This window comes from Myotis brandtii, unplaced genomic scaffold, assembly GCF_000412655.1.
Source record: "Myotis brandtii unplaced genomic scaffold, ASM41265v1 scaffold111, whole genome shotgun sequence".
NCBI lineage: Eukaryota > Metazoa > Chordata > Mammalia > Chiroptera > Vespertilionidae > Myotis > Myotis brandtii.
This window is the reverse complement of record NW_005353789.1, coordinates 1,889,344-1,916,615: the sequence shown is the minus strand read 5'-3', so window position 1 is coordinate 1,916,615 and position 27,272 is coordinate 1,889,344. Positions and strand designations below refer to the sequence as shown.

General features: G+C 43.5%; 1 protein-coding gene across 2 annotated transcripts in view; it reads right to left on the bottom strand.

Annotated features, from left to right (window-relative positions):
* RASGEF1B (RasGEF domain family, member 1B) overlaps positions 1 to 27,272 on the bottom strand; it is a 548,743-nt gene that overhangs the window by 268,082 nt on the left and 253,389 nt on the right. The window contains exon 1 of one of the 2 annotated variants that reach the window (XM_014544657.1): positions 4,106 to 4,124. The exons of the other annotated variant lie outside the window; for it this stretch is intronic. The gene's annotated coding sequence lies outside the window, so the exon portion shown is untranslated. Of the gene's footprint in view, positions 1 to 4,105; positions 4,125 to 27,272 lie in introns of those variants that run through there. 2 annotated transcript variants of the gene reach the window in all.

Below are 27,272 nucleotides of genomic sequence, written 5' to 3'. Positions count from 1 at the left end.
ACCTAAAAGAAATCTAGCTGTTCAGACCATAGAAGTCATAATTCAGAAGCAGTTATCCATTTGGTCATTGACCATGATTAAAGGAGCATGGCATATAGAAGGAAAGAGAGCAGCTTGGAAAGTCTGAGCTTAGAAAGTCACAGCAAATGTCTCTTTCTCTCACACTGTCCCACCTTTTTTTGCATGAGGGGACAGAGAACTCAGTACCACAAGGTGACAAGTCACTGCAGTAAACACAGATCCAAACTGACTGTGCTGACATAGGCAAGGAGGAAATCTGTGGCCAACATCTTAGCATCTCACAAGCACAAGGACTTGTCGTGCCCCTGACACAGCATAATGATTCTTTCACAGCAATTCAGGGTACGGGCAGAGGGGAGAAATCAATCTCAGGTCTTCCAGGCCTCATCCAGGATCTAACCCTAGCTCCTTCCTCCTGTAAAAGTCATTTACAGATGAATCATCAAGAGCCAAATGCCCTAGTCTGTGTTCCTGGCAGTGAAACTCAATACTCCTGTCAATGAATTTATTCTCTTGCCAGGGCTGATGAACATGGGTATTCCCAATTCTTTTCGAAGTTTCATTGCCCCTTGCCTTCCCAACCCCCCACACAACTGTTTTCTTTGTCTCTTGTCAAATACATAGAGAAAGAAGCTACTTCTTAAATTTCTGCTCCTATTATGTGAACATCTGTGACCAAATAAACTGTGAATGTGGTTTTCATCTTTTTCCCTGCTTGGGACCCACATTTCACTTCCAGCCCATTGAGGCCCAATGCACCTGGCAGAGATGAGTCAGTGCTCAGCGGGGTGGCTTTAAATCCATAAATGATTCAAAGGCAAGAAACAAAACAAGGACTCTAGCCCTTTCACTAAGAGGAGACTGTGTTTAGGAGATTATCACCTAAGGCCACAATTCAGGAAATTATTTTTCAATCGCAAAAGAGCTGATAATGCAGAGATGAAATAATTGTTTCCTGAATACTACTGGAACAATCCCTATCATTTTCTATTTTGAGTCCACATTATTTATCACTATGAATGCAATACGAACTTAACCAATATTCTACTAAGCATTCTAGTAAATATGAACAAACAGAAAATTTAAAGCAAAATAGCATGTTTGTCCAGGAAAATACATTTCAAATGACCTATAGAACATGAATATCTGAAGGAGTTATTTTCCACAATATGCCTCCGGGGCCTCATTGCATAAATTGAGGAACAACAGAGGCACTGGGGACACCTTGATCTGTTGGGGTCTGTTCATCTTTACTTTAAGATAAATTTGAGAAGTGTCAAACTGAGCCAAAAATAAATAAATAAACAAACAAACAAACAAGGCACCCTAAATGATTGTGGAGTTGGTAAGACTCACTTCCTTGCTTCTCAGGATGCAACTAAAACCAGACCTGAAAAAGAGACACAAGGCTTTGGATATGGCAAAACAAATCACCTGTTTCTGAGGATGTTCAGCTCCCAGGGGAGTGGTGCTGTCATCAAAGGAGCAGCCTTGAGGGGTTAGGTCCCAATTATCCGCTCCCATTTATTTAAAGCTTCTTGGAAAAGCAGATATTTTATTTAAAGAACTATGAGTAGGAGTCTCCCAAATTCAGAAGTAAGAACCTCCCCATTCATTCTTATTAATAGTGTGTCTAAGGGCAGTTTGGCCATCTCAGGCTTGGAAAGACACAGGATTCAGCAGGAGGTGGGCAGGCGGCACAGCAGCAGGCGTGCAGAACAGCATTGGGAACCTCAGCCATCATCTCTACTCTCAAGCAGCACTCTCTTATAATAAGAGCTGCCTTTCTCTTGGTTCCTTGTCGTTGGTGTGTTCGAAAATGCGAGGGGTCACACCATCCCCTTCGGTAAGTACAAAAGATACAAATCGCTGAGTAATGACTGTAGGAGAATCCTACAATTGTTCATTTGTTCATGCATGCATTCATTTATTAAACACGTAAATATGGAGCCCTGCTCCATGCCAAGCACTGCTCTTTGTGCTGAAGATACATCTGTGAACAGATGGGGACCCTGTCCTCAGGATGCCTGCATTCCCCTAAGAGAAACAGAGAACCCCCAAATGAGTCAATCATCAAAGGAACTGTCGGTTGTGATATGTACAATAAAGGAATTTAACTGAGTGCAGGGACAGAGAGAAACAAGGAAGACTCACTTCAGATGGAATGTTCAAGAAAAGGTCTCTCTGACATTTAAGGTGACATTTAAGCATTTAAGACTTGAGGCATGAGAAGGAGCCAACTCAGCAAAAGCCAGGGGAGAGCATTCCAGACAGAGAGAAGAGTAAGCCCCCAGGTCCCCAGGCAGCAGAGCGTGGAGCAAAGGCCAGCAGGCCTGGAGCAAGGCGGGGAGGAGACAGGACCCAGGCCCTGCAGGGGCGGTAGTCAGGCATGCACGTGGTATTTTAAGGCAATGGGAAGACTTCGAAGAGTTCTTAAGCAAGAAAATGACACAATCTGATTTATGTTTCAAAAGTTCTCTTCGGCCATGATGTGAAAAATGGATTGAACAGGGTAAGAGTGAATGAAAGGTTGTTATGCTAAGATTTAAACTAAGTTAAAACATGGTCTGTGCAACCAAAGAGTTCACATCTGATGTGACACAAAGGCAAGTGAATGAATGACGATGAGCAAAGGCCAGCAGGCCTGGAGCAAGGCGGGGAGGAGACAGGAGCCAGGCCCTGCAGGGGCAGTAGTCAGGCACGCACATGGTATTTTAAGGCAATGGGAAGACTTCGAAGAGTTTTTAAGCAAGAAAATGACACAATCTGATTTATGTTTCAAAAGTTCTCTTCGGCCACGGTGTGAAAAAGGGATTGAACAGGGTAAGAGTGAATGAAAGGTTGTTATGCTAAGATTTAAACTAAGTTAAAACATGGTCTGTGCAACCAAAGAGTTCACATCTGATGTGACACAAAGGCAAGTGAATGAATGACGATGGTACATACGTGCAGTGAGGTACATACGTGCAGTGAGGTATATATGTGCAGTGAGGTACATGTGCCCAAAGCCCCACAGCAGTACCAAGAAGGAAAAATGGGGTCTGTCCTGGCACCTACCAAATTATGCCATGTCAGAATAAAGGCAAATGAATATAGATGACATTACCTTGTATAATTAATACACTGATCTGCATGCAGTTGGTAGTACAAGTTGAAAACCACTGATCATTTTATCGGAAACTGAAGACACTATATATAAAGCAAGAGATTCTGCTAGTGATTCCCCAACTTTTACCTTGTATAATTAATACACTGATCTGCATGCAGTTAGTAGTACAATTTGAAAACCACTGATCATTTTATCAGAAACTGAAGACTCTATATATAAAGCAAGAGATTCTGCTAGTGATTCTCCAACTTGTTAAAAAAAAAGAAGAAGAAGAAGAAGAAGAAGAAGAAGAAAAAAAAAAAGCTTGTTTCAATACTTTATAGAAATCTGTTTTGGAACAGGTTCTCTTCTGACAAACTATCATCCAGTTTTTTCTGGGTATAGTAACCCTGTACTGGTGATGAATATTAAAAAAAACACCTTCCTGAATACACAGGAAGATTTACTTCTTAGAGCTGTTAGGCGAGAAGTTTAATGAAAATGACCAAAGTCCTTTTCTATCTTAATGAGTGAACAATGGGGTGGCTGTTCTCAGGTCCAACAGTGAGGATGTGCATGGGATGAGAGCAGGGTTAGGAGGTGAGGGGGCTTGTGTTGAACTGGGAGAAAGGTGCAAAATTGGGAATTAGGAAACAAGACTGCCTACCTTCACCCTCTTTCCCCTGCCCCATCTATAGCAAGGAGACTGACTCCGAGTGTGGCAAAATAATCTGGGGGCAAAGCAGAAGAGGGAAGGGGGCTGGCACCAAGGTGGAGGGATGAAGTTTTCCCTTCCCTACTTTCACCATCTTTGCCACCTGGTGCCTGAGACATGATGACGAGTAGGAGTGGACGTCATGTGGAAAGTACCACTCTGCACGGCACAGCCAGTGCACGAATCCAGCTTGGCCACTTACTCACTGCATGGTCTGAGGTTAGCAACTGCTTCCATCTCTAGTTTCCTCACCATAATGTGAAGACAGTGTTCCTTCTTACCTTGGCTTCAAAGATCAAATACAAGGCGAGCTGACTCTATGTCTCCTTTCTCTTCTCTTCCTTTCCCCACTTGAGAATCTGCACTGGTTTGAGGGTCAGGAAATTGATCCCCACAACAGAAAAAGCCGTGGCTGGAAGAAGAGAGGCTGTGCATGCTTCCGGCTGGGTGGACCGTGCTTACACAGAAGGGAGAAAGCTAAATCCCAGATTGCCTGTTCTGCTCCAAAATCACAAAGACATGCCAAAAATTCTCCAGCCATTGTTCTGACACTATTATCTGTCATTTCACTTCCCCCCAAGCAAATCCTGTGACCTAGTTACCGTACCTCTGCTAAAAGATGAGCAGACAGTCATACCTTCGCAAATTTCCTCTCACCTTGCAATGACATTTTTAAAATCCCTTATTATTAACAGTTTTTATAATGGGCATCAGTATAAATCCCACTTGAAGAGCTCGCTTCCTGTAAGTTCATTTGATTAACCACCAGTTCTTTCATATTCCTTATGCCAGTGTCTGCAGTAATTTACAAAGAAACACAGCACACCATTAGAATTCTGTTAGCTGGAGGGGATTTTCCACGGAGAGTACAATTAGGCACATAGCTTTCAGAGGTTCCCAGGGACCTCAAAGTATTTCCATGGCCCTTTATCCTCAGTTCTCCCGGGATGCATTATCCTCAATTAACTGTTCAATCTCACCGAAGTCATGATCTTACCGAGAATTGGCCCAGGCAAAATGCTTATTCCCTTTTCTCTGTCAGCAATGCAGCCTGGTGCAGTGGTGAAAAGGGTGGGGCTGGGAATGGGTTGGTGGTTGAGCCTTGGTGCAGCCATTTACAAATGATGCTGGGGAGGCTACCAGTGCGGTCAAATGGGGACAATATTAGCACCTCCTTCATTTAGTTGTTAAGAATAATAAACTAATTAATAGATGTAAAATGTTTGAAGCAGTGCCTTGGCACATAATAAGCTCCCAATGAATGCTAGCTATTATTATTAGATAATAAGGTAAGCTTTGTGTCTCCTCCCAAATGGGGACAACTGCATATGGTACAAGAAAACAACTGTCGCCTGGCCGGTGTGGCTCAGTGGTTGAACCAAAAGGTCCCGGTTTGATTCCCAGTCAGGGCACATGCCCGGGTTGCAGGCTCCATCCCCAGTGTGGGGCATGCAGGAGGCAGCCGATCAATGATTCCCTCTCATCATTGATATTTCTATCTCTCTCTCTCCCTCTCCCTGACTCTATGAAATCAATAAAAAAAAATATCTTTTAAAAAGAAGAAGAAAAAATTACAACTGTCTGTGGTCCTCTGTCTTCCCCTGACCCAAAATCTCAAGTAATAAATAATGTTTATTTTGAATGCCTGATCCAACACAAAATTTAAAAGTACATTTGTAAGTGTCCCAGACAAGTCCCCAAGCCATGTGTGTTTTCCGCCATCAGGATGGCCTTTCCTGGGGCTCTCTCCTTCAGCCCTCAGCATAAGAGCGAGAATGGCAGGCCAAGGTGTGCTGGGAGCTGCCTCCCTGAGTGACAGCTGGTGCTGTCAGGAGTCGTTACTGCTGGAGTGCACGGACCTTCTGGCAGAGCCGGCAGAACAGAGGAGCGCAGTCTCCCTGCCCACCTGTCAGCCTTGTCCAGGAACAGCAGAGAAATTTGCTCTTTTCTCCCTTCAAAGGCTGCAGCAAGCCCCAGCGCCTTCATTAATGCTCCCCTCTGCAGTCCCGGAGGCCTGCCTCCTCACCCTCCTGAAACACACACTTCCCAACCCTTTCTTCCAAGAAGGGGATTAGCCCAATTAATCTCTGGACAAATGTCAAGGCGGTGGGGGAGGGGCACCTTTCAAGTGCCGAGTCCCAAACAGCAAATAAGGCCAGACATGTGCTGATGCTGCTCAGCACGCGGGGGAGTGGGAGCAGCTGCCAACACAATGGTTCGAGGTCCTCTTAATCTGGGGCTTAGCTGCCCGGGGGCTCACTTTCTTTGCCAGCCTGTCCTGACAGACCACAGGCACGAGCTGGGGAGCTCTCCTCTCACCATCTGGGATGCGAGTTGTGACAGGGAGGGAGCTTCGGGATTACAATCATTGGCCTGATCCACAGAATTTGGGGCAAAGTCCTGGGAGGGAGTGCCTTTTCATTGCTCTAATTCACAGAAAGATCTCATCCAATTCATCTAAGGGAATTACTATACTTATAATAACTCTCTGGAATAAAAGTTGGCCAATCCATAAAGTTATTCTCCCCTCTCCTACCCTCCACCCCCTTCTCTCCTTCTCCTTCTCCTTCTCCTTCTCCTCCTCCTTCTCCTTCTCCTTCTTCTTCTTCTTCTTCTTCTTCTTTCTCTCTCTCTCTCTCTCTCTCTCTCTCTCTCTCTCTCTCTCTCTCTCTCTCTCTCTCTCTCTCTCTCTCTCTCTCTCTCTCTCTCTCTCTCTCTCTCTCTCTCTCTCTCTCTCTCTCTCTCTCTCTCTCTCTCTCTCTCTCTCTCTCTCTCTCTCTCTCTCTCTCTCTCTCTCTCTCTCTCTCTCTCTCTCTCTCTCTCTCTCTCTCTCTCTCTCTCTCTCTCTCTCTCTCCTCCAACAAAACCTGGCTTGCCCAGCAGGCTATTAAACAGCACTTCCACATCCAGTGATTCAGTAATTAATTTTCATAATCATGATCTGGAAAGATTTCTAAGGACCCCTGGAAGATCCAGAATTATCTCTACCCCACTGGTTATGCATATGCTTTGGGTGGAAGCAACAGTCTGGGTGTCCAGTCCTGGCAGTGCCACTTACTATCCATGTGACCTTGGGCAAGTTACTTGACCTTTCGACCTGTCACTGTTTCCTCTGTAACATGGAGATACAACATGAATTACGAAAGGCAATAGCCAGCACTCTAGGTATGCAATGCATCACATGAACCAGACACTCAGCCAAATGACTTACCTGAATTACCTTATTTAACCCTCACAACTGCTGAGTTGATATTAAGTGTATTTCGTTATAGTCTAATTTGTTCAACATTAGCAATACATATATGACACCTCTAGTGACAATTAACCAGAATATCTGGTTAATGTCAATGCTTCATTGCCTGACTGTTGGATGGCAGAGGCAGTCTACCTCAAGGTTATAATGATCCAAAACACTTCTGTTCAGATGTGCTTTTGAAATCAGAATTTTTCTTGGACTTTATAAAGACGATATGGCTTATACAACAAATATTATACACTGGTTTCAGGCAGCATCCTGACACTGAACACAGTAAAATGTCTGCAATAAAACATATTAATATTCTCCCTAAAGAGAACAAGAAAGAGCTTCACATCACCCTGAGACAGGTTTTATTGCCGCAATGCCTCTGGGAAGGTAACATTTTGCCACCAAATGAATTAGGAAAAAAAAAAAACAACAACTAGACTTAGGTTGTTTTGTTTGCATTTCAGAATTTCAGATAAGGTATTGTGAACTTTACTACACAAAAGCACTAGATAAAGAATCAAAATTCCTGCCCTGGTTCTGGCTGTGTGATCTTGGGCAAATTGCCAAACCGCTCTGGTTTCAGATTCTTCTTCTCCAAAATGGGTGACTCCTACTGCCTGCTGTGTTATGTGGAAGTGGATGTGAAGATCAAATGAGATAGAATTCGTCGAAATATTTTCAATAATTGACATGTTTAGTCAATTCAAGCTGTTTATCATCTTTTAAAAATTATTTTTAGCCGAAACCGATTTGGCTCAGTGGATAGAGTGTCGGCCTGCGGACTGAAAGGTCCCAGGTTCGATTCCGGTCAAGGGCATGTACCTGGGTTGCGGGCACATCCCCAGTAGGAGATGTGCAGGAGGCAGCTGATCGATGTTTCTCTCTCATCGATGTTTCTAACTCTCTATCTCTCTCCCTTCCTCTCTGTAAAAAATCAATAAAATATATTTTTTTAAAAATTATTTTTAAAGGTCGTTACAGTTTTATATGCACTACTGCTTCCTCTTTGAAAGGCACAGTGCGGCCTGCACAGGAAGGGACCCACTGAAGTCTCCTTCTTGCATACATCACTGCTGTTACTTCTTATGCATCAATAAAGGTCAGCACATGCATGATGACTACACGATGGCAATATTTCTCCGGTTTAATCTATAAGAATCGCCCAGGCAATAATGACAAGCTGAGTGTCAAATCACTGCAGCCACTGAACACTTGAAAGATCTTTTGTGCTTTTATCATTTTTATTTTATTTTTCCCATCACCATTTATCCCCTCTATGCCCTCTTCACCCTCCACCCATGCCCCTCCACCCAACCCCTTCTACCCCCACAATCACCACACTGTTGTCCATGAGTTCTTTGTTCATGAGTTCTTTTTTTTCCTTTTTGCTCACTCTCTCCTTGCCTCCCCCACCTATCTGCTTGCTCTCTATCTATGAATCTGTCTCTATTTTGCTTGTTAGTTCAGTTTGTTCATTAAATTCCACATATGAGTGAAATCATATGGGACTCGTCTTTCTCTGACTAGCTTATTTACTTAGCATAACGTTCTCCAGGTCCATCCATACTGCTGCAAAGGGTAAATTTTTCTTCCTTTTTATGGCAGAGTAATATTCCACTGTGTAAATGTACCACAGCTTTTTTTAATACATTCATCTACTGATGGGCACTTGGGTTGCTTCCAAATATTGGCTATTGTAAATACCGCTGCAATGAACATAGGAGTGCCTACATTATTTCGAATTAGTTTTTCCGGTTTCTTCAGATAAATTCCCAGAAGAGGAATCACTGGATCATAAGGCAGTTTAAAGAAGAAAGCTGTCCAAGAGTCAGGTTTTTCTTAACTTGATTTAACAACTTCTTAAAAATCTGCTAATGTCTCCCTTTCTGTGTGGTCCATGCAGAGAGCACTAGCCGGGGAGTCTAACCATCCAGGTGTGAGCCCCAGCCTGGTCTCCAATGTTCTTTGTGATCTAAGCTAAGTCATAGCCCCGCCCAGATAAGCTCTCCAAGTCAGCTGAGCCTAGTGAGACCGGGACAGCAAGAGCGGGCTCACTGCTGCTATCTGGTGTCCCCCAACAGAAGAGTTTCATCGACAGGATTCAAACCTTGGTTGTTCCCACCACATGCTTCTGAGTGGCTGATGCTGTCTTTGCACCGATGTCAAGCATGTGCGGCTGATGTCAGCTCTACTGTGACAGCTGAGTCCAATGCCACCCGCAGCTGACCCAGTGAGTCACATCTGCCTGCTTTCTCCTTGCCATGAACTCCAGGGCAGAGCCCGTGACCTGCTTCCCCCTCCACGTCTCTTTATGTTCTTTCAGTTGGAGAAGGCTCCATGGCTGAGTGATTTGTCCCATTAGCCATGGTTCTAAAAAATTAACCATGACTATTCTCCAGTGTCCGTGGCAACCTTTCTACCAGGGAGCAATTATAACTATCAGTTATCCTCTTTTGATGTTAACTTCTGGAAACAGAGCCTCCTCAGCCACGGAAATGCAGTGGGGCCGGTGTCTCAGAAGAGAAAAAATGTTCTAAATACTCCCTTCCATAGAGAAGGAGAACACACCATGTAACCTTGACCATGTAATAAAGCTAGTAATTACTCTCCGTAACTAAAGGGCATCTGCGTTTAAAAATGCCAAGGTCTATGACATGCATTAAAATGGTCGTGTAAATGTAACAGGGAAAAAAGAACTGGACTTAGAAACTGAACTTGATTCTCAAGGAGGCTGCAATCTCATAGAGGGGGAAAATATATAAAACAGATTATTATAGTATTATATTTACCATATAGAATAATATGCAGGGGCTATGATTAAGATAGCCACAGGTCGCTACGGGAGATACAATGGTGCTTAACCCATCCTGAAGGTGCAAGGAAGGCTTCCCAGAGGAGGCAATTTATTGATATTCAGTTACTTAAACTCCCTGGATCTCGGTTTTCTCATTTTTAGTGAAATTCAGAATGAATTTATGTACATTTATTTACATTTGTGGTGAAAAAATCGACACGTAGATATAAGTTGCCATAATATTCCTAAATGGATAAATAATAGTTACTGAAACATGACCAGCGGGTCTTTGGTACTGATACAGAAGCTAATGTTCTTAAACCAGAAAACCTGTTTTACCCAAATGTCTCACCAAGAATTTCTTGGCTTATGTCATGTCCAATGGCATTGCTATTTTAAGACACACCAGAGTCTGCAGATGGACTGATAATTGTTAGAGCAGTTTTGATTTTTGATAACTTCCAGCAAACAAGTTCTCCCAGGTCAAAGAACAGGCTGTGTCTCTAAACACATTTTTCCTTCTCCCTTCCTCCCTCTGTACCACCATGTCTGGAATTGTCTATGTCACTCTCTTTGCCTGGAAGAAATATTTTAGTGTTCGGAATTTGTACCGCATGTTCATATGTATGGTGGTTGCCCAAAAGCTAAAGAAGAAAGCAGTAAGGTAACTAAGGAGAAGTCAGGGGCAAGATTGTCATACTAAATCATCCATCAGGTATTCACTCTGTACTAGGTGACATGGAGGATGACGAAGAGTAAGAAATAGAGCTTCCCTCACGGATTTTGCAATCTACTTGGAAAGACAAGATTAACAAATGGAGAAAGTAAAGGGTAACATAATGCACTATATTGTGATGTACAAAATAATGCAAAATATTCAGATTGTAACAGTTGAAAGGAAAATAAATTATTTAGGAGGGTGGGGCAGTAGGAGGCACTCAGGCTCTGGGGATGGGGAGGATCTCAGTGGTGGCAAGGAGCGGGTCCGTCCTGCAGATAAGAGGACCAGCAAATGCAAGGACACGAAGGTCAGAAAAGGTATTATCTGCCCTCAAGGCAGTGCAGAGACCAGCCTGAATGGAGTGGAGGGCTATGCTAGGTTTGAGAACCTCCCTTCATGGCTTACTTGTGACCCCAGGTGAAGCTGAGGTGGGTAATTACTTCATCCCTTGCCTGACCCTGTGCAAAATTCTTACCTCACAAGGATGTTCTAAAGCACTAAACATACTATAAAGCCCTGTGGATTAGTAGTCACTCATTATGTGATGAATGAACGGAAGGTGCCCCATTTCCTTTACATCCCATGTTCTCAGTCCATGGCCAGCATCTCTTAGTTGCTCTCTTTCTGCCTCCGATGGACATGCAGGGCTGTGATAAGCCACTTCGCACACTTCTCTGTCCTCATCAAAGAAGAATGACTACCAACCACTTACCTGTAGTAATATGAAAGTTCCACAACAGGATGAAAGTTATTTGGGTTGGATATTATGTGAAAAAAAATAAAAGAAAAAGTCATGAATACTCTAAATGGAATCATTCTCATTTGCTCTCCTCCCTCATCTCCTACCCCAATCAATGATCTAATCTCATCAATTCTACATCCCCATCATCTCCTGCATCAGCCTGTAGCTTCTATTTCAAAGTCACTTAGTTCAAGTCTTTGTCGTTTTTCTTCTTAACTAGCACAATAGTATTGTAATGTATATTATATGCTATATATACAATCTATATTAACATTATAATAGTACCCTCCATTCAGACCCTCTTCCTCATATCTAAGTTCAACCAACACAATTTTACCTATTTTTTTTCAAAGTTTTAAAAGATTTAATGTTCAGACATAAAGTGAATTCATAACCAAATTAAATTTACTTGTATAACGTAATACACTGTTTGGTAAATTCAAGTTTTTTTATATAACTTCTTTATTAGAATCAGGACAAACCAGTTTGCTGCCAAATGAATCATTAAGTCCCAACCATCATTGTTTTTATGTCCACAGAACTGAAGTTATTTAAGCATACTATTTATAAAGCTGTCATTTTCATTTGTATAGTTTGACTATGCCAAATGAAGAACAAAATTATTAAAAATAATTTTTTTGAAAAAATGCAGTTCCTTTATCAACAGTAACACACAAAGCTTCAGGAATATCAATGAGTGTGATTGATAAGTATTTTTTCTCTTTGAAAATAGTAATTTAACTACCTTCAAGGGGCAAAGGTAACTTCAATATACAAATAGCCTGAAAGAATTGACTTTGGGGGCTAAGACTATTAGTGAAGAAAGTGTCTATAATTTTCCATCAAATAAGAATGTGTATGGAAAATAGCTACAAAAGATAAATGTGTAAAATGATGCCACCTGAACTTCAGTACAAATTCATGATCTGTGCCAATCTACACTAATAAAAGAGAAACATGGTAATTGGCGTACGACCGCTACCCTTCCCATTGGCTAATCAGCATATCCTTATGCAAATTAACTGTCAGCCAAGATGGCGGCCGGCAGCCAGGCAGCTGGAAGCGAACATGAGGCTTCCTTGCTTCAGTGACTGCAGACTCCAACGTTGCCGGCCTCTGAGTTGCAACTCTAAGCAACAATGTACTATGTTGCAAATAAGAAGCTAAACAAAACCCTAGAAACCAGCTTTCAGCCTGCCGGGATCTCAGAGCTGAAGTTATACATTGTTTCGATTATAGAACGGCAAACAAACCAGATACGAAGCCTCAGAGCTAGAGCCAGAGCTAAAGCTGGCCCAGAATAAAATAAAAAAAAGAGAAAAAAAAGGAGCGGTTGGGAGCTTCAGTCAACAACCGCCAGCCTGAAAGCAGCCCTCAGCCCCTCACCCAGACTGGCCAGGCACCCCAGTGGGGACCCCCACCCTGAAGGGTGTGTGACCAGCTGCAAACAGCCATCATCCCCTCATCCAGGCTGGCCAGGCACCCCAGTGGGGACCCCCACCCTGAAGGGGGTGTGACCAGCTGCAAACAGCCATCATCCCCTCATCCAGGCTGGCCAGGCACCCCAGTGGGGACCCCCACCCTGAAGGGGGTGTGACCAGATGCAAACAGCCATCATCCCCTCATCCAGGCTGGCCAGGCACCCCAGTGGGGACCCCCACCCTGAAGGGGGTGTGACCAGATGCAAACAGCCATCATCCCCTCATCCAGGCTGGCCAGGCACCCCAGTGGGGACCCCCACCCTGAAGGGGGTGTGACCAGATGCAAACAGCCATCATCCCCTCATCCAGGCTGGCCAGGCACCCCAGTGGGGACCCCCACCCTGGCGTGACAGGGGGCAGCGCCCCAACCCCCTGATTGGCCCTGCTCTGTGAGTGACAGGGGGCAGCGCCCCAACCCCCTGATTGGCCCTGCTCTGTGAGTGACAGGGGGCAGCGCCCCAACCCCCTGATTGGCCCTGCTCTGTGAGTGACAGGGGGCAGCGCCCCAACCCCCTGATTGGCCCTGCTCTGTGAGTGACAGGGGGCAGCGCCCCAACCCCCTGATTGGCCCTGCTCTGTGAGTGACAGGGGGCAGCGCCCCAACCCCCTGATTGGCCCTGCTCTGTGCGTGACAGGGGGTGGCGCCGCAACCTCCCCATCGACCCTGCCTTGAGTGTGACAGGGGGCGGTGCCCCAACCCCCCAATCGGCCCTACCCTGAGCGTGAGTGAGGGTGGCATCGCAACCTCCCGATCCGCCCTGCTCTGTGCATGACGGGGCGGCGCCCCTACTCCCCAATCGGCCCTGCTCTGAGCCTGACCAGGGGCTGCACTTAGGGATTGGGCCTGCCCTCTGCCACCCGGGAGCAGGCCTAAGCCAGCAGGTCGTTATCTCCCGAGGGGTCCCAGACTGCGAGAGGGCACAGGCTGGGCTGGGGGACCCCCCCCTCCCCACCCCCCTGAGTGCACAAATTTTTGTGCACTGGGCCTCTAGTTAAAATATAAAAGGGTAACACCAATCTGAGATAATACTAAAAGCTTAAAATGTCCAAATACTTGAAAAAAAGTTTAGTTACCTGCTATCATTCATATACATGTATTTAGGCTTTGTCTCTGTAAAAAGACTTGTAGATACAAAATTATAAACATAGTGTGCACTGATTTATCAGTAAAAAAATAAAAATGAAGCTCAAAATTGTAAATCAGTCCTTTGAGAAAATATACATACAAATCGCAAGAAGCCCCACTATCATCTTTGGATCAACTAAGCTTTTCATTAGAGGTATCAGCTTCTTCATTAGGAGGTAGGCTACCAGACAGGAATTCTGGAGGCAAGAGTTTAGAATGTCCATTCTCAGTAACTCGCTGGGTATAAAACAAGATATAAGCTTGGGCCTTGCGTACTTCATCCATAGTGCACATGCTTAGCTTGGAATCATTGCAGTGTACCCAGACCCTCCTTCAGAATTATAACAGTAGGCAGTGTAGTGTCCTGAGCCAAATCCTTTCCCATGGTGCATTACTACAGCAGATAAGTCATAGATAAAACATTCTGGTCTGAGGGATTTCACGGACTCCCTGCAGCAATAGGGCTCCATGACTAAGATTTCTTTAAAGCCAACATGAACACCAATTTTCTCCTGATTATTACATCCTGACCATCTGAATCATTTGAGATGTAGTCTGAGAATCTGAGGTAGGTGACAAATCATAAGCTGTTTTTGGGCTTCTGTAAGTACAACTGACAGGGGGCAGCGCCCCAACCCCCATCATAAGCTGTTTTTGGGCTTCTGTAAGTACAACTGATTTTGAGGAAAACCTTCTATGCTTTGAGTTACACTGGTCACATATGTAGGGTTTTCCTTCTAAAGCTTCTGTTTCTGTGAACTTGGCCAACATTTTAGTAACCAGGCATGACTGGGAAGCCATATCTTTTCCATTGCATTTGGTATCTTTTGGGAAATTCCAGTGACAAATCCCAGAAAGGTTCTATGGTATTTGATTTGTTGTCACATGCAAGACATGTAACCTCTAATGCAACAGGATGGCTGCTTTCTTGAAAGTGCTTGACAGCATGTTTTCAATATATCTTCCACAGGCAACATGGGAACAGCCAAGACAAGCCCAAATCGACTCACTTGTATTGCAGTCCACACAATGCCATTTCTGAGGTTCAGAATGCAATGGTCTTGAGCAAGCTGCAACTGTCCAATGTGTTTGCACTTATCAATTGTTAATATGTATTTAGTCTAGCTGAGAAACACGTAAGCCAAATCAATCTCCGTTCACTCTTAAAGCATCTGAAAACATCCCATGCTGGAGTGGCCATCTTGGCACTCACCCCTAGGACACCCACACCCCTCCATACACCACCTCCATGGTTCTGTACCTATTTTTTTTTTAGTTAAATCATTCACTACTTTGATAGCTTGGTATTGCACCCCTCCCCCTACACATATGCATGCACATACACACACTTACAAACCTAGACTTAAAACTTTCCACTCCTTGGTCCCATCTATCTGTTCTTACTATTTAACAAGAGAGAATTCAGAGGCTGTTTTTCTACTGCTGGCTTAGCGTTTTATTTGTCCTTTTTGAATGCCAACTTCTTCATAAGAAGAGTCTCTACAAGTAAATTGAGGCCTATGATTCCTTCAGTGTATTCAGACCACAAACATTTAGCCTATGATTTATTCCTATGAAAAGAATCTAAAAATTAAGTCTAAAATTATGGTAAAGTCTAAAGACTTTGATCTTGTTTGGGACTTCACGATAATTTAAGAGTATCCCTAATCTGATTCTGAGTAAATTCAAGGTGAGGAATAAAGATCTCAATTTTCTATTTGAACTGAAACAAAAGGAATTCATCATAACTTGGAAGAGTGGTCAGAACTTGGTGGCTTCATGGACCTGTGGAGGATTTCCCAAGAACCATGCATTAGTAGACACACAAAAGAGCATCAGAATCTAATCTACAACCTGAGGGCCTAATAATTCTGTGTCTGGAGAGATGTAAGGTGTTGATCTTCACATACATCCTGCAATAAGTTATCAATCCAACTGAACTAAAACAGGACTGTGGTGAAACCCATCCCAACACTGATGAGCCAGGTGGGATCGCCCCTGGAAATCAGGTTTCCCTTTCCCAGAGAGTTCCAAAGGCATCCTATATAATAAAAGCCTAATATGCTAAGTGTCTGGTCGTCCAGTTGGCCATTCAACCAATCAAAGCATAATATGCTAATGATATGCTAAGGCTGCTCAACTGCTCGCTATGACGTGCACTGACCACCAGGGGGTAGATGCTCCAACCAGTAAGTTAGCTTGCTGCTGGGGTCCGGCTGATCAGGACTGAGTGAGATGGGCCAGATACACCCTGGAGCCCTCCCGCGGCCCCACCCCGGCCTCAATCATGCATTGTTGGGGTCACGGCTGGCGAGCACAGTGGTGGTGGCGGGAACCTCTCCCGCCTCCGCAGCAGCACTAAGGATGACCGACTGCCAGCTTAGGCCCACTTCCCATGGGGAGCGGGCCTAAGCTGGCAGTCGGACATCCCCTGAGGGCTCTTGGACTGTGAGAGAGCACAGGCCTGGCTGAGGGACCCTCCCTGAATGCACAAATTTCATGCACTGGGCTTCCAGTCATAGTATAATAGTACAAAAAAGTATATGTGAGCCTAGGAGGGCGAGGACTTTGATTTGATTTAATTAGTTGATTTATGGTATTGATTAAGTTGACAGCTTAATATTGTGAGATATATATATAGCCTTGATGGTCCTTAGTTTCCTCATATGTTAAAAAAAACAAACAGATATAATTGTGTTTTTTAAAATATAAGGGTTAGGGCCTAAATAAGAAAACAGAGATGACTTCACATATTTTTAATAGAGGGAATCTAATGGAGAGAACTGGTTATACAGGTGATGGGACTATAAGCCAAGCAGCAGACAATGGGATAATTCCAGAGATGAACAGAGCAGGAAGTTCTACCATCCACTGGCTGGGGAGACTGAGAGAGGAAACAATTGGAGCCTAGGGTGGAGTCACCAACTGGAAGTTCCCCTGCCAGTCCCACATGAGCTGGAGGCAGGGGAAGGGGAGAGACAGAGAGACACACACACACAGAGAGAATACCCTGGCTTCTCTCTCTACCCACCCTACATCTCCACCAGTGCCTGCCAATGCCCAAACCCAACCAGGAACCAGTGGGCAGGAGAGGCTAGGAAAGTCAGTCCCCTGCAGTACAGAGCAGAGCAGAAGAAGGGCAAGACAGGATCCAAGGGCCAATGGACCCAAAACCTGCCCAAGACATCACATACTAGTAATTACCGTGAGGATTAAAGGAGGCATCATATAAAAGTATCCATCACAAGGCCTCATACACAGTGAGCTTTCCATAACAGTTTGTTTAATAATACAGTGCTGTCCACATGGAGGGCCTGATGACTCGCTATGTTACCAAACCTATAGGTACCAAGTAAGGCTGCTTACTATTTTCATTTTTCAGGAAAAAAAAGATTTTTTAAATTCAGCAAAACTGCATTACCACCTTCCAAAGGAGAAACTGCAGATGATTGATGATTTTCATGGAAGCACCTCGGTTAAGTTAATTACTTGTCTATTAAAGACTTAAGCTGGCAGCTCTTTTTTCTAATGTGATCACTTCATGCAGAAACCAACAGCCAATTAAATCAGAACAAATGACGAGTTGATCTCTAAGGTCGCTTCTGTCTGTACTATTCTAACATTGCTCAATTACATCAATGATAAAATGATCAAAGGATTTGAAGTAAGTTCTGCCCTTAGTTAGCTCCCAGTATCACCTGCATCAGTATAGAAAATCTCAGATACACATTGGGCAAAGGAGAAGGCAATTAAATTCCCTCACCTTTGAAAGAACATTTTCCCAAGATGATTTAATTGAGAAATGCATTTTCCATACTCTGAATGGGCATTGAAGAGACCTACAATTTATTTTAGTTTTTTCCCGTTTGTGATGCAAATATTTACGTGTTCTGTATATAATTCGGTGTGGATTTCTTATTCACAAATTGATTGAGGAATATCTGATGACTAGTGATGTTCTTTACCATATAGGGTAATAATAATAGATCTTATTTATGTGGCACTTATAATGAGTGCCTGACATTATTCTAGACACTTTACATGTATAAACTCATTTAATTTTCCTAACGAGTTAATGAGGTAGGCACTATTATATTCAACATTTTAGGAAACTGAGGCACAGAGAGGTTAAATAACAAAGCTTGAAAGTGGAAGAGCAGGGATCCAGCCTGGCAGTCTGGCTCCAGAATCCATGCTCTTAGCCACTGGAACATGGAACACAAGCCGGACTCCTCTCGCTTTTATGAGCATGCCTTTCCTGACTGCTCCCGCCTCCCCCTCCAGCCTTAACTTGTCCACTGATCCTTCTCTCCCCACTCCAACCACAAATGGCCTCAGTCATCATTCTTGCCAAATTCCCTCCCACAAGGCCCTCGGACATGCTATTCCCTTCACCTGGAATGCATTTTTGTTCCCTTTCACCTGGTAAAGCTCTTCTGTCCCTCAGATCTCCAAACCAGTTTCTCTGGCAGCCTTAAAATGGGATCACAGACCCACGTGGTACAGAATAGATCTTTTTTCTAGCTCCCATTAGAGTTACGATTTGACATTTCGTTTACACGATTTGTGTCTAATTAGCTTCCTGGAGTACCTTCAATGCCTGGAATATAATGCATACTCCATAAATACTTATTGACTGACTTATTTTTTAAATGTATTTTTATTGATTTTAGAGAGGAAAGGGAGAGAAAGAAAGAGATAGAAACATCAATGATTGGAGATAATTATTGATCGGCTGCTTCCTGCATGCCCCATGCTGGGGATCGAGCCTACAACCTGGGCATGTGCCCTGACTGACTGAGAATTGAACCGTGACCTCCTGGTTCATAGGTCAACACTCAACCACTGAGCCATGCTGGCCAGGCAACTGACTTATTAATTGATTGATATCTGTCTGCTCCCTGAACTGGGAGCTCCATGGAGGAGGAAACCATGTCTTTTTCTGCTTCTGTTATATCCTCAGCACCCAGTTAAATGCCTGATACATAGAGATACCTACTGAGCAAATACATAAACTAGAGCACAGTTTTATTAACTCTAAGGCAATTATTGAAATTTCCTAAGACCCTTTTTAAAATGTAAACCTCTGAATCTGCTAATTTCCAAACAAAAACTTCAGTATCACCAGAAGATGGGGATTTCACCGCTCTGTCCTGGTGGCCCTCTAATGGAGTATGCAGAAGCTAGATTCCAGAGGTGATCTTGATGGCTCACCCATGACCCCCAAGGCTGACCCACCTCCCTGAACAGAGGCTCTGGGGACCACATCAATGAAAATGATTCTGCATCCTCCAACTTGGAGTTCTCTGACCCCACTCCCACAGCCATCCCTCTCCCCTTTGATGTCTACCTTAGACTATCCACTCATGTCTAACAAGTATAGCTAGATTCCAGAGGTGATCTTGATGGCTCACCCATGACCCCCAAGGCTGACCCACCTCCCTGAACAGAGGCTCTGGGGACCACATCAATGAAAATGATTCTGCATCCTCCAACTTGGAGTTCTCTGACCCCACTCCCACAGCCATCCCTCTCCCCTTTGATGTCTACCTTAGACTATCCACTCATGTCTAACAAGTATAACTCTGGGGGGGGGGGAGAGAAAAGCAATTACCAGAAAGGGTAATAACTCCCCTAGACAACTTCTGTCAACTTCCTTTTATTCAAGTAAAAAGTATGATAAAGAAGCTTCCTCCTTCTTTGATGTTTCAGAAGATGGATTCCTATGTGATTGGGACCTGTCACCATTGTCACAGCTGACTTCTGAGAGCTAGAACCACCTGCTGTCACTGGGCTCAACCTTCACTCTACAGCGGAAACAAATCAAAGCTGTCCCTCCACTCCATTTGCAGGAAACAGCATCTGTCTTTCCCTGTATCAGCAGGAGGCAGAACTTGGTCACTGCGGGGAGGTTGAAACCATCCCTGACCCCTGACCCAGGGGAAGTGCGGGGCTGGAACTCTGGCATTCCAGTTTGGAAAGGCTGCTGACCTCTGGCCTGGAAAGCATGCAGCCACTTCGACCCACTGCCAGAGGCTCCAGAGTCAGTGATTGGGACAGATTCTTGCTGTCCCTCTCTCTTCTTTGAGCAAAGACTGTCTTAGAAGTCGCCAGAGACGTGTGGGTTGGTAGCAAAAACTAAAATGCAATATTTTTATTAAAAGGAGGGGGAGGGCTTGCCCTGGGAAGGTGCTCAATTGGTTGGAGTGTCATCCTGTACACCAAAGAGGTTATGGGTTTGATCCCAGGTCAGGGTGTGTTCAGGAGGCAACCAATCAGTATTTCTCTCTCACATCAATGTTTCTCTCTCTCACTCTCTTTCTCTCCAAAATTAATAAGCATATCCTCAGGTGAGGATTAAAAATAAAAGGGGGGGCTTTAAATAACCCACATAAAAATGGGGAAATACTATATAATATCACTTATATGAGGTAGGAAAATTCATAGAGACAGAAAGTAAATGGTGGTTGCCAGGAGTTAAGGAAGGGGGAATGGGGAGTTATTCTCCAATGAGAACAAAGTTTCAGTTTGGGATGATGAAAAAGTTATGGAGAAGGATAGTGATGATGGTTGCACAACAATGTGAATGTACTTAATGTCACTGAATTGTACACATAAAAATAATTAAAATGGCAAATTCTATGTCATATATATTTTATTATAATTTTATAAAAACAGAGGCTTTATAGCAGGGGTCCTCAAACTACGGCCCACGGGCCACATGCAAATACAAATATTGTATTTGTCCCCGTTTTGTTTTTTTACTTCAAAATAAGATATGTGCAGTGTGCATAGGAATTTCTTCATAGTTTTTTTTTTAAACTATAGTCTGGCCCTCCAACAGTCTGAGGGACAGTGAACTGGTCCCCTGTTTAAAAAGTTTGAGGACCCCTGCTTTATAGGGTTTGGCTTGGGCAATTTAATATCTTCTCAATCCTTTCCTACATTTGCTGGCCAGCAGTTCCTAAGGTTAAGACAAACAAACAATTTTTGAGTCCTTTCCTCTTGAGTAATTGCCTTTGTCACATTTCTACTACCTCTCAATATAGGAGCTTTAACATGATTTTCTTATCTATTTTTTCTATGTTGCCAATCCAAATAACCCCCCCAAAATTCAGTAGCTTCAAATGGAAAGACTGTTTCTTGTTCTGTCTACACGTCCATGCTGGGTCCATAAGAAGATTTCATCAGGAATTGGAGCTGCTGAAGCAGCACCCACTATGCTGGCAGGAAAGGTGAGCCTTGCAAAGCACACACCAGCTTTAAAGTTTCTTCCCAGGATGATGTGCTTTCCCTCCATGCACACCTGGTTGACCAAAGCAGTCTAAAGGCCCCACCTAGGTCAAGGGGATGGTGGGAAAGTGCAATCGTGCTGTGGGCTTGGAAGGCAAGAGAGCTGTGGAGTGCCCTTGTGAATCCCACAGTGTCTTTCTAACCACGGTAACCTCTCTAGGTTTTACACATACATTTGCATTATTTCCAAAATTCATTTTAGTAAAAATTTACATTATCGCATAGTATAAACATATATCATTATATGCATATAATGATATAAATTATAATGTATATTATAATCAGAAGGAAACAAAACCTGGTCTCCCTATCAAAGGATGTCTCCAGCGTTCTGCCAGGTGCATCTTTCCGTAAGATCAAAGACAGCGATGCACAGGCCGCTCTGCCAGTGAATGAGGAGGGTCATCACCTCTTCTCATCACCTTCTCAACTCTGTTCTGTCCTTTAGCCCAGAAGGTAGAAGAGCCCACAGCATAAAAAGACATGCTGCTTTATTTGGGGAAGTAAAAAATTCAGTCTTGGCCTCAGAGGAATAAAAACTATAAAAGAAAATAAATTGATCTTCAGATTTACTTATTCTAGGCTTTCTGGACTCAGTAGACTCTAAAAAGTGGCAACTGATGTTAAAGGTGCTAGAGTTTCCATAAATCCATATGGGCGGGTTTCACCCACTGACATTGTGAGTTCAGTGAGAGCCCCAGGCAAGAACCCCCGACATTCTGTGGAACACCTAGAACATCCCTGTTAAAAAGCCATCCCATCTAGAGCAGGACAAGCTCAGACAGGAACTAAGCCCCAGCCATTCACTCAGCATGCACTCCAATGATGACTTCTCAGAGGCAGGACACAAGTTAGCAGGAGACATGTACATGGAGATCCTTCTCTAGACACACATTCAAATGCAGATGAACCAAACCTTCGTCTGCCATCCTCTCTGTTTATTACTCTGTAGTAATGTAGTAGCATTACAACAACTTGGCTGTCATCACGCTTCACATCTTCATCCACGCATCCCTGTGCTGCGAGGCAGAGAAACCCTGGCTGGCCCTATTTTATTACTCATTAATGATAGCTTTGGGAAGATTTTCAAGTATCTCTGGTGGACTGAGCAAAATGTTATACCAACCGTTAGCTAAATAGAAAAGGAAGAGTAGAAAGTATGAAATGGAATTTTCAGTGCTGACAAAATAGCAGCACTGGGAGCGTGCTCAGCAGCTCTCTTACTCGGTGCTTCCTTCCTGTGACTAATCACATTGCATAAAGAAACATCTCAATCCCACATTACCAAGTCAGCTATTGTTTGAAGTTCATGTATGCCTTAGCAACCTCTTAGAGGAAGATTCATTTTAAATAAATCAACAACAAAAAAGAACTACTCATTGTGAAAATTACTAGGGTTCCGATTCTAGGAAAGGACTGAAAAACAAGCAAAATGGAATTGTTTTATCCTGGAAATCTATAGACCAAGGGCAGAAACTCAGTGATAAAAGCTTGGATTTTGAAGTCACAATTCTAGGTTTAAATCCTTGCTCTATCATTCACTAGCCTCGAGATAATGACCACATCATAAGGTCACGGTAAGTTTCAATTTCTTCACCTGTAAAATGAGGGGAAACAGGATCCACTTCCTGTAGAGGATGTGAGTATGGAATGAGAGGATCCATATAAAGTCCTTCACAGAATGCCTGGTACGTAGCAGTGCTCGCTGGATGTAGCATGTTATCACGGATGGTATTTGATGGAATTACAAGGATAGGAATTCCTTGACTAAAATCAAGTCAAGTCTTGGAAGTTGCCTGGGTGTCAAGATGCAGAAAGACAATGCGATCCTGACTGACATTCTCTTTTCTTAGACCCAGTGGCATAATTTTCTGGTTTCACAGCCTATTCATCTGGAGATCAAGGGTGAACAACTTGATTTGGTGTCTGTCTTGATGTGCACTGACAGCAGCGGGTTTTGTCTGCAGAGATTACTCTGTTACTTGAACTCCAGGGAAAATCACGTTGCTAATAAAGCTGTACTTGGCCTCCAGGCTTCCTGAGCACCTCTTGGTGTGTAAGAGAGGGGGACCTGGATACAAATGGATTGACAACAATAAAACTTGGAAGAGATTCAGTGTTTTCTGCGGCCTCCCGTGTGGACTCATGGCTGATGGTGCTGCTGTTTTGTAAACAGGAAGACCTGCATTTAGATGTTGATTTTCAGTGTCTTTCTCCCTTTAACTAATGGTGTCACTATAGCAGGTCCTTTTATCTGGATCAGTAGCCTGAGAAATCCTTATGCTTCTCTTTAGTTTGTAACTCTACACCTTTGGTGCTGAGCCTTGTCTGCAAATTAGAATCACCTGGAGAGCTCTTAATGTCCTGATGCACAGGACTATTGAATCTGAGTCTCATGTAGGGCGTCTTAAAGCTTCCCAGATAATGACAATGTACAGCCAATGTTTAAACCACTGTTGGACTAAACAATGTAGATAGTCTAACAGTACACTGAGAAAACAAGTAAGCCTAAATAGAGATCCGTTAATCAGCTAATCCTGAAGATTTACCTGATAAACTGACAAGATAGTTCTTACCAGCAATCAATTTGATGTGTGTACACACACACACACACACACACACACACACACACACACACACACACACCCTCTGCCTGCCCCAGTCTGCTATGATTTCCGACTGAGACAAATGGGGAGGTATTCCTGACCTTCCCTCCTCTAGGAAGTTGACTGTCTGCACCTATCTCATACCCTCAACATTAAGTGACTCCTCAAGAAGAGATAGTAGCCTTTGAGATACAGAAAAATAGGCAGGGAGGGAATTTTCTTCGGACTGTAGTAGACGAAGGGCAGCATGGCCAGGAACTGGGCACTCCAAAAGTCACGTCAGAGCAAAGAGAAAATTAGAAGGAAGGCCAACCCCTTCCCTACTTGCTATGGGAAGACTTCAAATAAGCAACATAAGGCATCTTATGAAACAAGAGAAGCGAGATTTTAATCTGAACTCGTAGTTTGAGAACTCCAACTTGATAAGTTTGGAGTGTTCATGTTTTCTTTCAGTTCTCAGACTCCACAAGGACACTGAAAGCAATGGAGTCCCTACGCTGCTACTTCTGAACCACAGATAATCAGATTAATTCCTCAGTTCTCTCTGCTCCAGCTCAGAAGCTAAGATTCTGGATTTTTCCCCCACCTCCCTTCAAAGCAGTTTATTTGCATATTTTTGCCTGGTTGAAAACGTCTTTGTAATTTCCCTGGCCCAGTTCCTAGCAACAGTGTCTCTTGCTGTGACAAGTTGAGAATCGTGAGGCAGACACGGGCTGATACATTGACTCAGCTATCGGATTCAGGGGATAGGCACCTGCTTCGAAGGCAGCAACGGGTGGGAGACAGGCAAGGGCATGGTCAACTAAAGACACCGGCTAAGAATGGCCTTGGCCCTCTAGTAGCTTACACATGCATAAATAAAAAACAGCTTCTCTTGGAAGACAGTCTCAATTTAAACATATGTGTAACAACAGACTGCTGTGCCACAGGAGTGGGAGCCTGGCTAATTTCTCTCTGAGGACCCCACAGAAGACATGAGAGTTTTTGTGTTTGGGAGCCAAAGCCCTGCGGGTTTATAAACTATGACAGATGGTCATCATCATACTGTCAACAGCACGTTCTGAGTCCTCCTGTACCTCCTCATCTGCAGTTCTTCTCCCCCACCCCTTTTTAAAAAATGTATTTTAATTGATTTCATAGAGGAAGGAAGAGGGAGAGAGAGATAGAAACATCAATGATGAAAGAGAATCATTGATCAGCTGCCTCCTGCACACCCCACACCAGGGACTGAGCCCTCAACCCGGGCATATGCCCTGATTGGGAATTGAACCATGACCTCCTGGTTCATAGGTCAATGCTCAATCACTGAGCCGCACCCAGCGGGGCATCTCCCCCCTCTTTTTTAATCCACCAGAGAATATGTATTTTTTTATTATTAATTTTTAGGGAGAGAAGAAGAGAGAAAAGAGAAACATCTATGTGAGAGGGAAACATTGATCTGTTGCCTCCTGTCTGTACCCTGACAGGGGATCAAACCCACAATCCAGGCATGTGCCCTGACTGAAAATTGAACCACAACCTTTTGGTGTACGGGACATTCCAACCAACTGAGCCACCCGGTCAGGGCTCATCCCCCTCTCTTTTGCTTCCTTCTATTCCCAGTGCTTTTTCAAGGTTTGTCATCATTAGGCTGACTTGAGGATATAGACAAAAATGTGTTTTATTTTCAAAATTTAGAGATTGTGCTCTAGCTCTAAAGTCCCTTTAATATGTAAAGATTGGTCTAATGTTATAGAATTTAGGCCTATTATTTACCTTTCTTCTTTTAAGACTAGTCTCCAACCCCCACTTCCATCCCCCAAATAAAAGGTTACTCCTCTTGCCTAGTTTCTTGCCCATTTCTCCTATCTGCCCTTTCTATCTCCCCTCTCTAGCTCTTGGTCATTGTAACCAGCAGTTTGTTTTAACAATGGTGGGACTACGTTTTCTAACCCTATTGGGTGTTAAGTGCTCTTATTTCTTTTATCAGTCCCCTCTCTGTGACCCAGTTTCCTCACCTGTAAAATAGGGATAATGAAAGCCCACTTCAGAGGGCTATTATGAAGATAAACAAGTTAATTTATGTAAAAAATTTAGACTAGTGCCTATATGTAACAAGTGCCAAGCAATGGTAGCTGTTATTTACGGTATGTTGTTGCCTTGGAAATATAAATGGAGTCCGAGGAGAGGGGAGGGGTGGAGAGTATGGAGACTGCAGCAGTACCATGTATTTCTCCCTTATAAATATAGTCCATCATTTTACTGGACAAGAAGTTCAAAATCCAAGACATATTTTGGGTTACTCTCCCATAAAACCATTAATAATTACATGGTATTTGTCCAAATTTGGGTTGTTTTCCTTCCTTCCACCTAGAGAGATTCGCCTTGTAATTTAGAGCCCTGAGCTTGGTGGTTTCTTTGCTGGAGGTGCTCAAGGTCATCAGGGCATGCACTGAAGTGAGGTTTTTTCCCTCCTAAATGCTGTGCATGTCTTCTCACCCACCGATGTCTGAGGGGACAACTGACTTCCTAGCTGGACGTCTGCCTCTGCTAATTAGAGACCCTTTATTAGACACTAGTACCTTCTAAAATGTGCTCTTTCTATTCTTTCCCGTCCCATAATTTATAGTCTGTCCATAGCCTCCCTCACACTGGGTGCTTTCCTGTGCCCTCTCTTGGGCTAATTCTTCATCTTTCAGATGGTTTTTTTTCATCTATTCTGATGACCAGCTGCCCTCTGCCAGCTGGCCCCAGAGGGCTGTTCTCCAAACACCTGGCTGTTTTGATCTGCTGCACACATTTTCCCAGGACCTGTAATAAGGCATTTAAAATAAAAACAGTGGTCAGATGTTCCTTTTCATTTTCTCTTCTCAATGGCTAAGCCAATTGCCCCTTTTTGTGTCCTTTGGAAAAATCAGATCCACAAAGAACCACCCTCAGCCTCAAAGAAGAGTAGGCTACTAACCAGACCTGGGGCACACAAGATTCTAGATATTATTCCATCTTAATTTAAGTGAACTTACAATATTCTTTTCCTGCCTGTGTTCTTCTATTTGATGAATATCATGGTTTCTCAGCAGTCAAATATGCCAGCAACCCTTCATGCAATGTCTGTAGAGCTTAGAGCTTCCTTTATGTCCCCGGCACAGTGCGAGGAACTAAGAATAAGCTAGACATGGCCTATGCTCCTCTATCACTTATAACACTATCCAGGGTCTCCATGTAACTTTGAGAAGAGAGAAACAGAGAAACTGTATCTATTTTTAATATACATTATATAAATCTTTGTACAAAAACTCCTTTTTCTAAAGCTAGCCCTAATGTGTGGGCATGATTAATATATTTAGATAAGGTTTTTTATCCAATGATATTTGCATCCAGCCCTAAAGGCAAATCTGATCAAATTGGGGGAAAAAGAGGTATAATATTACATGTAGCAGTCCCCTGGTATAAACTGAT